This window comes from Amblyraja radiata, chromosome 7 (genome assembly GCF_010909765.2).
Source record: "Amblyraja radiata isolate CabotCenter1 chromosome 7, sAmbRad1.1.pri, whole genome shotgun sequence".
NCBI lineage: Eukaryota > Metazoa > Chordata > Chondrichthyes > Rajiformes > Rajidae > Amblyraja > Amblyraja radiata.
In genome coordinates this window covers 49045678-49063679 of record NC_045962.1, presented here as the reverse complement: position 1 = coordinate 49063679, position 18002 = coordinate 49045678, and the positions used below count along the sequence as shown (strand labels likewise).

Here is an 18002-nt window from a genome sequence, read left to right as displayed (position 1 = left end):
ACCGAAACGCCATCCATTCCTTCTCTCCAGAGATGCTGCCTGTCCCGCTGAGTTACTCCAGCATTTTGTCTATCCTAATAATCATAGACTGTGGCTCTGCCATTAAAACTATTATACCATCCAAGCTCATCAACAAACTCGCGGGACTTGGTGTCGGCAAGTGGATTCCTGCAACTGGATTCTCGACTTCCTGACCAACAGACCTGAATCAGTCAGGATAGGGGACAAATCATCCTCTACGATAATCCTCAATAATAATAATAATAATAAGAATGCACTTTATTGTCATTGTAAATACATGCAACAAAATTTCAGACACTGTCCGAGCGGAGCTCCAATGTATCAGATAAATAATAACGAATAACAAAAACAGCAAGAAAACGTTGTCAAGTCATAATGTGCAATATTTCACAGTATAGTGTTGTGGCAGTACAAAATATTGGCTGTGGGGGCTGTGTGTTCAGTTCAGAGTGGTGATGGCCTTGGGGTAGAAACTGTTAATCTTGTGGTGTGTGTAATGTGTTAATCTTGATGGGCCTGTAATGCTTTCCTGAGGGCAGAAGGGCAAATAGGTGATGTGTGGGATGAGATGCTCCCTTTAGTATGCGTGATGCCTTCCGCAGGCAACGAGAGTTATAGATCTCTTCCAGGGCAGGCGATCTTCTCGGCTGAACACCTCTGCTCAGTTCGCATTAACCAACCTGATCTCCCGTTGGCTCAGCACTTCAACTACCCCTCCCATTCCAAATCCGACCTTTCTGTCCTGGGTGACCTCCATAGCCAGAGTGAGTCCCGCTGCAAATTGGAGGAGCAGCACCTCATATTTTGCTTGCGTACACAAAATTGCTGGAGGAACTCAGCGGGTGCAGCAGCATCTATGGAGCGAAGGAAATAGGTGACGTTTCGGGCCGAAACCCTTCTTCAGACTGATGGGGGGTGGGGAAAGAAAGAAGGAAAAAGGGAGGAGGAGGAGCCCGAGGGCGGGCGGATGGGAGGGTGGGAGGAGACAGCTAGAGGGTGAAGGAAGGGGAGGGGGCAGCACAGGCTAGCCAAATTGGGGGAATTCAATGTTGATGCCATAAGGGCGCAAGGACCCCAGACGGAATATGAGGTGCTGTTCCTCCAATTTCCGCTGTTGCTCACTCTGGCAATGGAGGAGACCCAGGACAGAGAGGTCGGATTGGGAATGGGAGGGGGAGTTGAAGTGCTGAGCCACCGGGAGGTCAGGTAGGTTAAGGCGGACTGAGCAGAGGTGTTCGGCGAAACGGTCACCCAACCTACGCTTGGTCTCACCGATGTAAATTAGCTGACATCTAGAGCAGCGGATGCAGTAGATGAGGTTGGAGGAGATACAGGTGAACCTTTGTCGCACCTGGAACGACTGCTTGGGACCTTGAATGGAGTCGAGGGGGGAGGTGAAGGGACAGGTGTTGCATTTCTTGCGGTTGCAACGGAAAGTGCCCGGGGAGGGGGTGGTGCGGGAGGGAAGGGAAGAATTGACGAGGGAGTTGCGGAGGGAGCGGTCTTTGCGGAAGGCAGACATGGGTGGAGATGGGAAGATGTGGCGAGTGGTGGGGTCACGTTGGAGGTGGCGGAAATGGCGGAGGATTATGTGTTGTATTTGCCGGCTGGTGGGGTGAAAGGTGAGGACCAGAGGGACTCTGCCCTTGTTGCGTGTGCGGGGATGGGGAGAGAGAGCAGTGTTACGGGGTATGGATGAGACCCTGGTGTGAGCCTCATCTATGGTGGCGGAGGGGAATCCCCGTTCCCTGAAGAACGAGGACATTTCCGATGCCCTGGTATGAAATGTCTCATCCTGGGAACAGATGCGGCGTATGCGGAGGAATTGGGAGTAGGGGATGGAGTCTTTACAGGGAGCAGGGTGGGAAGACTCAGCGGTACCCAGCGGTATGAACATTGACTTCTCCAATTTCAGGTCCTTGCTTTCTCCCTCCTTCCCCTCCCCTTCCAGCTCTCTCACAGCCTACTGTCTCCGCCTCTTCCTTTCTTCTTCCCGCCCCCCCCCCCTCCCCACCCCAACATCAGTCTGAAGAAGGGTCTCGACCCGAAACGTCACCTATTCCTTTGCTCCATAGATGCTGCTTCACCTGCTGAGTTTCTCCAGCATTTTTGTCTACCTTCTGGGCTGTATTGATGACTCTCTGCAGAGCCGCCTTGTCAGCCGTAGAACTGTTGCCATACAATACCAGGATGCCATGTGTCGGGACACTCTCTAGGTAGAATGACACTAGCAGCTGTTGTGGCAAGTTGACTTTCCTGAGTGAACTTAGGAAGTAAAGCTGTTGTGCCTTCTCTATCAGGGAGTGCGTGTTAGTTGACCACCTGAGATCTGCTGAGATGTGGGTGCCCAGGAACCTAAAACGGGAGACTCAGTCCACTCTTTCTCCGTTTATGTGCAGTGGGGGATGGTCACCCTGCTTCTTCCTGATGTCAGTGATGAACTTTTGTTTTGTTTGTATTGAGTGCTAGGTTGTTCTCTGAGCACCAGCCTATTAACCTCTGTACCTTCTCCCTGTAAGCTGACTCATCGCCCTCTGTGATCAGCCCCGCCACTGTCGGGGCTGATCACCAAATTTTATGATGGTGTTCGTGCTGTGGGTCGGTATGCAGACATAGGTATAGAGGGAGTAGAGGAGGCGGCTCAGCACACAGCCTTGCGGAGCTCCTGTCCTGAGTGTCAGAGTTGGGGAGTGGTGGGGTCCCATCCTGACTGACAGCGGCTAGTCCGTAAGGAAGTCCTTAATCCATAGGGGAGTATTAAAAAAATTATTAAATTGAACCAAGAATAAGCAATTTCAGCAACATGGTTCAAATGAAGCAGTTATGTGGCTCTTCTTGGAGTAAAGAAAATTGAGAAGAGATTTGACAAAAGTGTACAATTCATGTTTAGTATTGGTGGGGTAAATGGAGGGAGGCTGTCCCGATTAGAGAATTATCCGATGACTGGGAGAAACAGATTTATAACTTGGGAGAAGGAAAACAAGAGAGCACACGAAGTGGAAAAAAATAACGGAATATTTATAATTTTGAACTATTATTGTAGAATCTAAATCTAAATGTACTAACGAAACAAAGACTGAAAGGGAAATAATTCAGAACTGCAGGAAAGGAGCAAGAGATCGGGAAAGATTTGATAGTTTTGGACGAGGAGATTGAAGGCTTTGTGGCCAAATTTGTGGATGATGCGAAAATAGGTGGAAGGACAGGTAATGTCGAGAAAGCAGAGACTCTGCAGAAGGTTGGGAGAGTGGACAGAGAAGTGGCAGATGGAATACAGTGGGGCAAAGTGTGGAGTCATGCATTTTGTTAGTAGGAATAAATGCGTAGATGATTTTCTAAATGGGGAGAGAATCCAGAAATCGTAGGTGCAAAAGGACTTGGGAGTGCTGGTGCAGGATCCCTAAAAGTTAATCTGCAAGTCGAATCGGTAGTAAAGAAAGCAAACTCAATGCTTTATTTCAAGAGGGCTTGTATACAAAACAGGGATGTAGTGCTGAGGCTCGACAAGGCGCTGGTAAGGCCGCATTTGGAATATTTGTATTTGTGAACACACGGCAAGGATGGGGATTGGGGCCGGAGGAAGGCAGGTGAGTGGGCAGAGGCTGAGGCGATGTCTGGTAGAGGGGGTGATGGGTGGTCAGGGAGGAGGGGGCTATGAGGACTATAGTGTGAGTGGAGAGGAGCTGGGGTCACATGGTTTAAGGGGGAAGGGGAAGACCCAGTGGAACAACCACTGAGGTTCCCTGTGTTAGGGGGGGAGCACTAGGACCCAGCGCAGTCAGACCCCGTGGTGTGAGAGACTGCAGCGTGGAGACTTCAGGCCTGGTACTGAGCCTAAGACTTGGGTAAGGCGACGGCTGCGGCACGCTGGTGGGCGATGGAGTGGCGAGGGTCCGTAGAGTCAATGGTGGAGGCCCGCGGGGAGTGGAGTCCGGGTCAGTGGGCGAAGCGTTGGAAGACTCGGTCAGTGGATCGCTGGTGAGGCGGCGAGGGTCGGAGGTCCCGATGAGGAAGCGATAGTTGGAGGCACCGTTGAAGCAGCGAGGATCGGCTTTGTCGGTGAGGCGGTGATAGTCAGAGGTACCGGCGACGCAGCAAGCTTCGGCGTCATCGGTGGGTAGGTGAAGGTCGGTGGCAGCGGCCACGTGGAGGTCGGCGACTGCGGCGTCCTCGGTGGTCCGGACCTGAGACCGGTCAAGGAGGCGGTGAGTGTTGGTGCTGTTCCTCGTGGCAAAGATGGCGTTGTGGGACTCGTCCTCGTGGTGTTCGGGCAGGCGGCGCGGGCCAGCGTTGGGGCCCGGGGCCTGCAGGTGGTCGAGTGGCGGAGTGTCAGAGGCAGGAGCTGTCTGGAGGCGGGCGAGTTTACGATCCTTGGTGGAGTCCAAGTGGGCCAGGAATCGGTTGTTGAAGGCGTGGATCTGCCGTTGGATGAAGTAGAGTTGGGGCATAAACAAGATCTGTAAACATAAGAGCCAGCCCTGTACGTATGTAGTCTTCACAAACATCTCTTTAAAACATGTCTGTAAATACACTGTACTAAGTGACAAAATAATAACCTGGAAATCGATAAGATGTGTCACATTGAGACGGTGTCATGCACAAGTAACGTCATGAGTAGTAGCTCTACTCAATAACCAAAAATCTGTAGCCTCCTTTTGCTCTGGTATTTTATTTATTTCACATGTTTAATCAATAATGTTTTATTATTAACGTTTGATGTTTTATGTGTCATTCCTAACTGTAACTGTATATCAGGCACGTGCCGTCAGGGTAGGCAAGGTAGGCACTGTGTACCCTGATTAAAATTATAAAATGGTAATTACTAAATATAAATAGTAAAGGCATGGGAGAATTATGCCTATCTAAGGGATCGATCTCTTATACATAATTCTCCGTGCCTTTTAACCGCAGCACTTGCAACACGCGAAGTTCTGTGCAGCCCACGTGCAGTCAGTGCTGCTTCAAGCCGTCAATGACAAGCGGGACTGAAGGCAGCTGAAATTCTGCCTTTGTAGTACTGCGCAGGCGCAGCAGCCTACTGCGCATGCGTAGCGCTAGTTTCTTGGCGGGTTTTTCAAATATGGATTGCCATTATCTGAAGAGTATCTTAGGAAACAAAGAGAGAAGAATGGAGTTCGTGTACAAATGATGTGGTAAGTACATTTCTTGGTGCTATATGTTTTTAAATACCGTATTTCCCGGGGTGGGGGGGAGGAGAGTCCCTTTCACCGCGTTTGGGGAGTCTGGCCCGGGGTAAAGTTGTGGGGAGGGCAGGAGAGTTGTGAAAGAGGGGATCGGGGCCAGTAACCCACTTGCGATGCTCCTTGCACGGAGCCACCGCATTGAGGCGGTGGGGGGGGGAGGGGGGAAGGAGAAGTAGCTCGGGTGGCTGTGAGCTGCCGCCGGGCCGGACAGCGGAATCGGCCGCCTCCTCAGCGCCTTCTGCCGCCCCCGCTCACCTCTGGCAGTTCTCCGTCTAAAAACCTCGCTCCTGCCGCTCGCCGGCCTCAATCATGTCAGCCGCTTCCCGCAAATCGTTAAATTCCGACAGCGCGATTGAGGTTACTCGGCTGTGGGAATTTAAGGGTTTGCGGGAAGCTGCTGACATGAGCGAAGTCGGCGAGCAGCAGGTGAGAGGTGTTCAGACGGAGAGCACTGCCAAAGGTGAGCGGGCCGGCAGAAGGCGCTGAATTGGCGGCCAGTTCTACTGTCGGGTCCCGGCGGCTGCTCGCAGCCACCCGTGCTGCTTCTATCCCCGGCGACAATGCAGTGGCTCCGCGTCCGGAGCGCCACAGCAGCGATGAGTGAATGAGTTACTGGCATTATCCTCCTTCTCAACACACCTGCCCTCCCCGCAACTTTACCCCTGGCATAGACTCTCCACACGCTGTGAAAGGAACTCTCCCCCCAATTGGTCCGTTGTACAAGTGTTGTCATTCAATAAGATGACAACTGATTCAACTTTTCCCTGTGCTCCTGTTTTTCCCACCATCTCTCCACCTGCCATCACCCTTCACCCCCCACCCATTCAGTAATTCAGAATAAAGGAGACTTGGAAGCCTTGGGCAAATTGAATTGTTACTGTCTTTATTTTAATTTTTAATTTTTACGGAGTGAACAATCTGCGCATGCGTGATTTAAGTTTTTTTTTTAAGCCGACTGACTGCCTACCCTGAGTAATCACTCACGGCACGTGCCTGCTGTATATCATGTTGTCACTTGTGGGCAGAGCACCAAGGCAGATTCATTGTATGTGAATACTTGGCCAATAAACTTATTCATTATTATTCATTATAGAGGAAATATAATTTTGGGACATTCCATAATTTGTGGCTTGGTTTGGGAATTCTTAAAAGATGGCAGTTTGCATTTTGAGGCGAGACCTAAAAATAACTTGGTTCTTCAGATGTAAGGGAAGACAAATTGTTCGCATAGTTTTACTGAGACTCCTGAAGCAGGGTAAAAATGATTTAAAACAAATTATGCTGGCAATCACACAGCCAAAAATCTAAAAGGAAACCATAATTAGCTTCCTGCTGTGTGACAGCAAAGTGAATAGAAACTATACTGTTAACAAACTCTTGTACATATTGATAGACATGACTAAAAATTCCAATATCTGCTTTCATATCTTTGGAAATAAAATAGTTTACACATGCTGCCTTCAGCATTATTAAATTTGCTTTTCTTGGGGAAAATGGGTTGACAGCACTGGAAGAGAGACACAAAATGCTGGATTAACTCAGCGGGATAGGCAGCATCTCTGGAGAGAAGGAATGGGAGACATTTCGGGTCAAGAGCCTTCAATTATGTCGGGAGTGGGTGGTACAGAATGTAATCGGAGACAGTAAGACTGGTCAGAGAACTGGGAAGGGGGAGGGGGTTGAGAGAGAGGGAAAGCAAGGGCTACTTGAAGTTAGAGAAGTTGATGTTCATACCGCTGGGGTGTAAGCTGCCCATGCGAAATATGAGGTGCTATACCTCCAATTTGCGCTGAGCCCCACTCTGACAATGGAGGAGGCCCAGGTCAGAACGGTGTGGGAATGGGAAGGGGAGTAAAAGTGTTGAGCAACCGGGAGATCAGGTAGGTTTAGGCGGACTGAGCGGAGGTGTTCAGTGAAACAATCGCCAAGCCTGCGCTTGGTCTCGCCGATATACAGGAGTCCAAACCTGGAACAGCTGATACAGTAGATGAGGTTGGAGGAGGTGCAAGTGAACCTCTGCCTCACCTGAAAAGACTGTCGGGGTCCTCAGACGGAGTCGAGGGGGGGGAGGTATAGGGGCAGGTGTTGCATCTCCTGTGGTTGCAGGGGAAAGTACCTGCGGAGGGGGTGGTTTGGGTGGGAAGGATATGACAGCACTGGGCATGGTTCTCTTTCCCTGATGAAGTTACGGAGAGAAAGAAAAAGGAGGATGCCTAGTTGGGTAGAGAATTTTACAGAGCAAATGGTGAACATGAGCTGAACGAAACAAACATCTAATGCTGGATGACCCACTTAGTTTCTCCAGCACTATGCTTTTTGCTCAATAAAACTACAACCGACCAACAGCTGATGTTTTTTTTCAGTTTAGTTTATTGCCATATGTGCTGAGGTACAGCAAAAAGCTTTTGTTGCGTGCTAACCGGTCAGGGGAAAGACAATACATGATTACAATCGAGCCATCGACAGTGGATAGATACATGATAAGGGAATAATGTTTAGTGCAAGGTAAAGCCAGTAAAGTCCAATCAAAGATGGTCCAAGGGTCATCAATGAGGGAGATGGTAGTTCAGGGCTCTCTAGTTGTAGTAGGATACTTGTTCAAATGGCAGAATTAGAAGTTTAATTTAGAGATACAGTGCAGAAACAGGCCCTTCAGCCCATAGAGTCCATGCCGACCAGTGACCCCCACACACTACCACGATCCTACACACAATGGGGACAATTTTACATTATACCAAGCCAATTAACCTACTAACCTGTACGTCTTTGGAGTGTGGGAGGAAACCGAAGAGCTTGGAGAAAACCCACACAGGTCACGGGGAGAACGTACAAACTCCGCACAGACAAGTCAGGATCGAACCCGGTCTCTGGCGCTGTAAGGCAGTAGCTTTACCGCTGCACCAAATCAAATGTGGAAATTGATAGGATTCTCATAATTTCCATTGACTCTTCTCTGAATACCCCTCTACTCCATAGAAATTCCAGTAACAACATGGGCGCCATGCTAAACTTACTTTGTGTTTCTTGCATTTTTTTTCCTTCTAATTTCAGTTTTCCAGCACCTTTTGTTTTTCAGTCCCAGGTCAGTTCTTGAGTTTTTTTTAAATTACACTGACTGGTGAGCATTTTATTTTATTTCAAATTTATAACAGCTGCAGTCATCTTTGTTTCAGAGCTATGCAAATTACCCTCCCGTCCCTCCATTTTCTCTCACTTCACACATACTCCAGAGAGATTAGTTGCCAATTTGAAGCTTTTAATCCTATTTTGTAGGTTATGCATGTTTTCTAGGTCACGACTCCATCACAGAAATGCCTTTGGATCACTCCAAACCCTGCCCCTTTTCTCTGCAAGCTTAAACATGCCTCTCTTTTAAATCTGCTCTGTTTTAAAGAGTTATTGACCGAAAGTGTAGACTTTACTTCTCTCTCTACAAATGCTCCTTGACTTGCTGGGCATTTCCATCATTTTCTGTTTTTACTTTAACTTTAATACTTTAACCTGTTTTTCCATAATTTTGATCCAGGTGAATAATTAGATGAAAAATTGATGTAATGAATCTTGAGGTCACATTTCAAGCTTGTTGCTTTGTACAAAAGGATCATGCTTTGCAGTGAGTCTTCTGCAGCAGAGGTAGCTGCTTTGCGTTATTTACCAGTAAACACACAATGTTTCCATTATTGTACTATCTTTATTTTCATACTATTACTTAAGCCATTTAATGTTATTGCCGTCCTAAACTTTAGATTTTAGAGAGATATAACGCGTAGCTCACTGAGTCAGAGACGTCCAGTGATCACCTCACACACTAACACTATCCTACACACTAGCGACAATTAAAAAAATAAATTCCGAAGTCAATTAATCTACAAACCTGTATGTCTTTGGGACCCAGAGAAAACCCTTGCGGTCATAGGGAGAACGTACAAACTCTGTACAGGCAGCACCCGTAGTCACGATTGAACCCAGGTCTCTACGTCACTGTGCGGGCCAAATTAATGTAGAATTGCTAACATTTAATAGTTGTAACTATAACTGTTATTCTACAATCCAGTGAGGGGTGGCTCATTGGCATAGTTTAATAGTTGCTGCCTCCCAGCGCCAGTTGATCAGGCTGGATCTTGATATTTGGTCCTGTGCGTGTGGAGTTTGCACTTTGTCCCTTTGATCTTTTGGGTGCTTTTTTTTTTTGTCCCATGCCCAAAGAAGTGTGGGGTGGTAGGCCTGTACGACTATTAGCCCTGTAAATCCTGCCTTGCATGTGGATCAGTGGGAGAATCTGATTTAAAACTTAGCTTATTGTCATGTACATGAGGGTGCCACAAAATTTCTTGTTCACAGAGTAACCCACACACTTGCAATGATGTAGGACTATGAAGAAAACACTACTTCAAGAACTCCAAGAATAGGCCCGAAATACCATGACACTAAATACCCTGAATGCCTTATCCCCCAAAAATGACTAAATGAAAATATATCAGTGGAATAGTACAATTACTGAAGTTGCTTTGTGTCTTGTGTGCCTTTTCCTATTTGGGAACTAAAGTATCTCTGATTCATTGACTGACGAGGAAATTGCCGTGGGCTTGAATTCTGAAGCAGTAACACGGCAATTAATCTTTGCAAGTTTGAAGCATTTTAATGAATTGTTGTGTGAATGTAAACTGGTTTTAGCTGACAATACGTTTCTACTTGTTGCCAAGTTTTGGTGGGGATTTCCGTTGGTTGATTTTGCCATTGGCATGGAATTTCAGTTGAAAACCTGTTGCTGAGTGCATGGGTAAAAAGTAATAATGTCTGCTATAAGGTTTCATTTTTTGACTTGGATGTGAGTAATTGTGGCGTTAAACACATATACGGAGAGACTCAACTTTCATTATTTAGGTCACAAACTTTAATTTTGTTAGCAAAAAATACTTTACATTGGAAAGTTTTGAATGGTACTTTGTCACATGTACCGAGGTATAGTGAAATAAATTTTAGTATGCAGTTCAGTACAAGTATCACTATACATAAGCACTTAGCTACAACTTAGCTACAACAGTCGAGGCAGCTGCAGTGCCTCTAGCGGCCCCTTCCACCATCAAGGCAGTGCACTGCTTCCCGCAGCCTGTCTGCTGACCAACCTTCCGTCCGACTCCCTCCTTTCTGGGTGGACGAGCCGGGCTTGCTGTCAGATATGGCTGCGGCACGCGAGGGGCGACCTCCTGCCGTGAAGTGGTGATCGGCCTTGCTCCTCTCTACCGCTGCAGTCTACTCCCTCTTCAGTACTCCAGTCTTCGGTCCGCAGCAGGGGCCCGCAGTTTCCTCCCTACAGGCCGCAGCCTGCTGGGTTCTCCTGCGTCTTATTCAGTTTTATTTAGAATCATAACTACTTGTTGCAGTTAGTTTGTGGTCAAATCATTTCTGTTATTTTTTATTAAGGCATGCCAGTTTCTGTTGTTGGATAACTTGGATATTATGCATACTGCAAATACTAGTATTTTCTGCAGTTGAGGAATGAGGAATGATGATGTCTTTAAGGATGATTGTCTCTCATTTTAAAGTGATTGTCCCCAATACACTCCTGGATTAAACAAATTAATTTGCATGCTTACTGTAAACAATGCAGCTTTATCCACTCTCTCAGGCAATGCATTCTTGCGAGTTCGTACTCTGGGTTAAAATACCTCGTTCATCTACTCTTTGAATCTCTTCCATCTTGGCGTTTAGGTTTATTATTGTCATGTGTACCCAGGTGCAGTGAAAGGCTTTGTTTTGCATACTACCCAATCAAATTATTTAATACTATACGTAAAAATAATCAAGCCGAAGTTAAGTACAATAGGTGGAGTAAAGGGAAAGATACAGAGTGCAGAACATATTTCTCAGCATTATAGTGCATCAGTTCCAGAGACAAAGTCCAATGTCTACATTAGGGTAGAGATGAATCGATCAGTGCCCTAACTTGTGGAAGTACCGTTCAGACGCGTGATTAAAGGAGAAGTAGCAGTTCTTGAGTCTGGTGATGTGCTCCTTCAAGCTTCTCTATCTGCTACCTCACGGGAGCGGGGAGAAGGACGAATGACTGGGGTGGGATGTGTTGTTTATTCCGAGGCAGCGTGAAGTGCAGATGGAGTCAATGGTGGGGAGTCTTGTCTGTGTGTTCGTCTGGGCTATATCACAACTCTGCAGTTTCTTGCTGTCTTGCGTAGAGCTGTTACCAAACCAAGACGATGCAACTCAACAGTGCACTTTCTCTGTAAGGTTTGTACGAGTTATTGGGGAGACACCAAATTTTATCAGTCTTTTGGGGAAGTTGATGTGGCTTCTTGGCTGTTGCTTCTGTATGGCTGGTCCACAACAGATCGTTGATAATATTTATGCCAAAGAGCTTGAAGTTCTCAACCATTTCCACTGCTCCATTGATGCTGATTAGGACATGTACTCAACCACGCTTCCTGAAGTAGATAACTAGCTTCTTTGCCTTGCTGACATCGAGGGAGGGATTGTTGCCATGACATCCTGTTACGAAGTTCTCTTGTCTCCTTCCTAAACAATCTCCTCTAGTTTTATCCACCTTTATGGTGGGGTAGTTTTTTTAAAATTTTACTATTAGAATGATTGATCATTTTACTATTTGATGATACAAAAGTTAGTGGTTCTGCAGATAGTGAAGATGGTTGTGAACGATTGCAGCAGGATCAGGATTGATTGGCCAGGTGGGCGGAGGAATAGTTGATGGAATTTATTACAGAGAAGTGTGAGGTGTTGCATTTTGGGATGTCGAACAAGGGCAGGACCTATACAGTAAATGGTAGGCCTCTGGGTAGTGTTGTAGAGCAGAGGGATCTAGGAGTACAGGTGCATGGTACATTGAAGGTCGAGTCGAAGGTAGATAAGGTGGTCAAAAAGGCTTTTAGCACTTTGGCCTTCATCAGTCAGAGTATTGAGCATAGAAGTTGGGAGGTCATGTTGCAGTTGTATAAGACGTTGGTGAGACCGCATTTAGAATATTGTGTTCAGTTCTGGGCACCATCTTGTAGGAAAGATACTGTCAAGCTTGAAAGGGTCCAGAAAAGATTTACGAGGATGTTGCCAGGACAATAACACATTTATAATGTACAGTTCAGTTACTGACCCTTCGTAACCTTGGAACCCTGGACTAGAGGGTGTGAGCTATAGGGAGAGGTTGAGTAGGCTGGGTCTCTATTCCATTGAGTGTAGGAGGATGAGGGGAGATGTATAGAGGTATACAAAATCATGAGAGGAATAGATTGGGTAGATGCACAAAGTCTTTTACCCAGAGTTGGAGAATTGAGGACCAGAGAACATAGGTTCAAGGTGAAGGGGAAAAGATTTAATAGGAATCCGAGGGGTAACTTTTCACACAGAGGGTGGTGGGTGTATGGAACCAGCTGCCAGAGGAGGTAGTTGAGGCTGGGACTATCCCATCGTTCAAGAAACCGTTGGACAGGTACATGGATAGGACAGGTTTGGAGGGATATGGACCATGCGCAGGCAAGTGGGACTAGTGTAGCTGGGACATTGTTGGCTGGTGTGGGCCTGTTTCCACACTGTATCACTCTATGACTCTAATGATGTCAGCTACAAGCCCAGACTTTATCACAATCTTTGAATACATCTTTTAGTGAGGCAGGTCAGAGATGGTGCCAGAATCATATTTTGGGATGGGAGCCCATTGCAGGGAAGTTTGTCATTGAACCTCTAAATCAAAAATAAATAAATCATACATTTGTATCATAAAAACTGTTTATTATAACAATGACATTTTTTGCACATTAACAAATATTGAGGTTTCCATTTCCTAAAATTAATAAAACTTTTTTAAAAATTGGATTTATGTAAAGTATGTTGATGGATTTGATGGGCCAAAGGACCCGTTTCAGTTCTATATCGCTGACCCTGTAACTGAATAATGATAGATTTTTGTTATCTCAGTTAAACTCATGGGCCAAAAACAGGCTTTTAAGTTATTAAAGCCCAAAGGATTTAGGAAGAAGTACAAAACATCCCATGGCAATAAATCATTTGTTTTTTGATACGTCAACAATGTCAGAGACCTGGGTTCGATCGTGACTGTGGGTGCTGTCCGTATGGCGTTTTTACTCCCTGTGACCCCATGGATTTTCTCCAGTGCCACTGTTTCCTTCTACATTCCAAAGACGTACAGGTTTGTAGGTTAATTGGCTTTGGTAAAATTGTTTAAAAAATGGTCCCTTGTGTGTAGGATAGTGTTAGTGTATGGGGATCGCTGGTCAGCGCGGACTCGGTGGGCCGAATGGCCTGTTTCCGCACTCTATCTCTAAACTAAACTAAAGTACTTTATTATTTATACAGCACAGAAATTGGCTGATCGGCCTTCTGTCAAATTCTTGCTTAAATCTAATGTCCTCTACACCCAAAAGGTAGCTGTATCAGACTGTCTTATCACGTCATGATAGACTTTGCGAAAGCTGCCAGAGCTGAGGGACGACAGCTGTCTTCCAAGTGTACCAGATGTGCCTGGGGGCTGAGATAAGTTTTGAGCGGAGGGTGATGTGGGGGATGGGATGTGGGAATCTGTAAAATGCCTGGATGATAGTCAGATCACATAGGGACTTGGTGCTTTGTCTTTAGGGACTTATTCTGAGGCATACATTCAGCCTCTGAGCCTTTGAAACAGGAAACAAAGAGGCTTCACTCTGTAATGCCAGACTCGGACAGAAAGGATTGATTGGCCAGAGCTACACATCCAAGCTACTTGTCTTCTTCTCGGTCTCTGACACAGTAATTTCTTCCTGTTTTCCCGTTTCTTACTGTGTTATAGACCTTGGCCTTGATGCTTTTTTAGCTTGCTTGTGAAAAGCTTGGAGAGCATTCAAATCTCATTTCTACATGGTGGAGACTTCTTCAATGGCAAATTAATCTGCATGGATAGATTGAAAATTGCAGTCGGTTACCACAATTAGTTTGTAAGGATCAGCATATGGAGATTTGCGGGACTGATTTTTCAGAGGCATTTGTCAGGTATGGAAAGCTGCTTTTTTGTGTCCTACAATAGCAATAGCTTTTGCCCCCTCATTATTATTAAAATATTTGTTAATGAAAAATTGCAAAATATATTTGATTTGTTGCCGGTTAATTCATTTTTAAGGTTGAGTTTGAAATATTTTGTGCCTCTTCATATTCTTGACAACAAAATGGAGCAACCCTGTCTCGTGGTGCAACAAATTATACCCAAGTTACATTTATGTGACCTCATTTATTAAAATAACTGTAAAGATGCTGTTGAATTGTTGACATTTTTTTTCCACATTTTTGTTGAGGTTGGCTATTTTTCACTCTGGCCATTTGATCGCACTTCAGTAGTCTGGCTATTTCACATTTTATGCTTTCTTTGCACTGGCAATGAATTATTTGCATTTGGAGATTTGTTCAATGAGACGTCTACTTTTTATTTGGTTGTTTGCGAGTTTTTGCATTTTGTGTTTTTGCACTTTTTCACAGAGACCTCAATCATCTAATCTTAGTTCCCTGCTGGCTGTATATTTTAAGTGTCTACTTCATAGTTCTGTTATTGCAAAAACTTCTTGAGGCAAATGGTTGATTTGCTGCATCCTTGATTTTCTGTGCTGTCTTATTAAATTGAAATCTGAAGGGAAAATTGAAGTAATTTAACATCACCTTCACCTGCTAAAGCACTTTAAATTTATATAATTACTATTCAGATAGAAGTTATGTTGCAATATAAGGATGTGATTTACACAGAGACTTGTGAGTGGAATTCTTTGCCTCAGATGGCGGTGGAGGCTGGTTCTCTGGATGCTTTCAAGAGAGAGTTAAATAGAGCTCTTAGGGATAGTGGAGTTATGGTGGAATGGTGTACTGATTGTGGATGATCAGCCATGATCACATTGAATGGCGGTGCTGGCTTGAAGGGCCGAATGTCTACTCCTGCACCTATTGTCTATTGATGACTGGATAATCTTCCTAACAGTTATCCCTCCCAAAACCTTGAACCAGAAAGTGGAGATAGATGCTGTGCTGCAGTTGGTGATCAATCATATTGAAACTTCCCCAAATAATGAAGGGCCTAGATAGTGGATGTGGAGAGGATGTTTCCAGTATTGGGAGAGTCTAGGAACATAGGGCACATCCACAGAATAAAAGGGGCGTACCTTTAAGAATGGAGATGAGGAGGAATTTATTTCGTTAGAAGGTGGTGAATGTGGAATTCATTGGCACAGACGTCTGTGGATGCCAAGTCATTGGGTATTTTTAAAGTGGAGGTTGATAGGTTCTTGATGAGTAAGGTTGTCAAAGGTTATGGGAAGAAGGCAGGAAAATTGAGTTGAGAGGGAAAAATAGATCAGCCATGATCGAATGGCAGAGCAGACCCAAGCCGCATGGGCTGATTCTACTCCATTGTCTTATGATCTATCTTTGTACCCAAATGAGACACTCGAGGGCTGAATGACCACCTCTTTTTTAAAAAAAAACATATACGAACGGTTCATAACTTTCTTAGTGCTTATCAAGCGAAAAACTGTTGCCACGACCAAAATGGGTGCTTAACTCCATTTATAAATTTGCTGATGACACCACTGGTGGGCCAAATCATGAACAATGACAGGACGGAGTACAGGAAGGAGATGGAGAACTTAGTAACATGGTGTCAGAACAATTACACCCCCCTCAATGTCAGCAAGATTAAGGAACAAGTTATCAAATTTAGGAATCATGGTTCAGCATCAATGGTGCCAATGTAGAAATGGTTGAGAGCTTCTAATTCTTTGGTGTTAATATTCTCAACAAACTGTAATGGACCAACCGCATTAATGCAACAGCCAACAAAGCACACCAACGCCTCTTTTTCCATGGGACACTGAGGAAATTAAGCATATTCCCAATGACTATATTGCAGATGAACCACAGTAAGCATAATTTAGTTTGACTTAATTGTATTTATATAGCACCATCTGATTTGATTGTATAGCATGCAAAAAACAAAGCTTTTCACTGTACCTTGGCACCCTTAATAATAATAATCCTAAACTAACATCAAAAAGTTGTAATGTGGAAATTTTAAATAAAAACAAAATCTAAAGGGCCTGTCCCACGAGCATGCGACTCCATGTGGCAAGCGCGACCTAAAGGGCCTGTCGCACGAGCATGCGACTCCATGCGGCAAGCGCGACCTAACGTGGTCGCTTGAGTCATACGGCCTCGCGGGGCCGGTCCCACTTCGATCACCGGAATCGTATGGAGTTGTGCGGAGCTGGTCCCGACATCGTGCGGGGCTCCGAAAAACTGACCGTGTTCAAAACTTCCGCGCGGCAACGGCCTGCCGGCCCGCAGTCGCCTTGAAGCCGTACGTCACGCGTGAACTTCCCGCGGACTTCGCTCGAACTTCATGTCACTCACTCGACCTCCGCGCGGCCCCCGCTTCTGGTTTGGTCGCGCTTGCCGCATGCAGTCGCATGCTTGTGGGACAGGCCCTTTAGGTCGCGCTTGCCGCATGGAGTCGCATGCTCATGGGACAGGCCCTTAAGAAACACAGTTTCTGGTCCAGGACCCTTCAACAGAATGTTATTTGTGCTCATTGAGTGATTAAAGTATTGTGAGAATACCTGCCTCCATCTACTCAAGCAATGCATTCCAGAGTCCAACCACCCTCAGTGAAACATTTGTTCCATGGATTCCCTCTAAACTTGTTTATTACTTTTAAACCTATACCATCTACTTTGTGATACCTTTGCTGTGTAGAATATATTTCCTACCATCTACCTTATTTGTACCTCTAAGAATGTGTTGGAAGGAACTGTGGATGCTGGTTTAAGAACGTTTAAGAATGTTGTATACTTCTATCGGATGCTTCTCCTGGTTCTCCACTGCTCGAGGGGAAACAAACCCACCCTATATATTCTCCTCATAACGTTCTGCCTCAAGCCGCATCCTGGTCAGTTTCCCCTGTATTCCCGAGTGCAATTACATAATTCCTGTAGAGTAGCAAATAGAATTGTGTACAGAATTCTGGCTATGGTTTATAAAATTTCCCTAAAATATCAAGGAGCTTGTATTCTATGCTCTGGATAACGGAGGCAAGTATTCTATATGCTTTCATGTCCTTATTTACTTGTGCTGTCACCATCGGGGATCCTTGGACTTGTACACCAAGGTCCCTCAATGTTCCGAGAACCCCACCATTCACTGGGGTGAATTACACCATTATCCAACCATTATATGTCTTCCCAAAAAGTACATGATAACATTTCATCACTCTGCCTCTTTAACTGCTGATCAATATTATCTAACGGCCTATCAGTAAGCTGGAGCAACTCAGTGGGTCAGAGAGCATCTCTGGAGAAAATGAATAGGTGACGTTTCTGGTCGAGACCCTCCTTTCTACACAGCCTATCAGTGTCTTCTACACTGTAGGGATGGTGGGTGTATGGGACAAGCTGCTTGAGGAAGTATGGTTGTTGAGGCTGGGACTATCTCAACGTTTAAGACAAAGTTAGACTGGTACATGGATAGGACAAGTTTGGAGGGTTATGGACCAAGCGCAGGCAGGTGGGACTAGTGTAGCTGGGACATGTTGGCCGGTGTGGGCAAGTTGGGCCGAAGGGCCTGTTTCCACACTATATCACTATAATGCTATAAGGTGTATAAACTAAATACAAATCCAATTATATCCAATGTATTTACTTAATTTATCTGCAATTTGCAGAAACTACTTTACAAGTGAAACCTGTTTCTGACCAAGCCTAGGTTGGGTATCAACCGCAGGAGTCC

At 45.4% G+C, this 18002-nt stretch overlaps 1 protein-coding gene across 3 annotated transcripts in view; it reads left to right on the top strand.

Annotated features, from left to right (window-relative positions):
• The window catches only part of LOC116975383 (disco-interacting protein 2 homolog A-like), a 246159-nt gene that overhangs the window by 61978 nt on the left and 166179 nt on the right, over positions 1-18002 (top strand). The gene's annotated exons all lie outside the window — the stretch shown is intronic.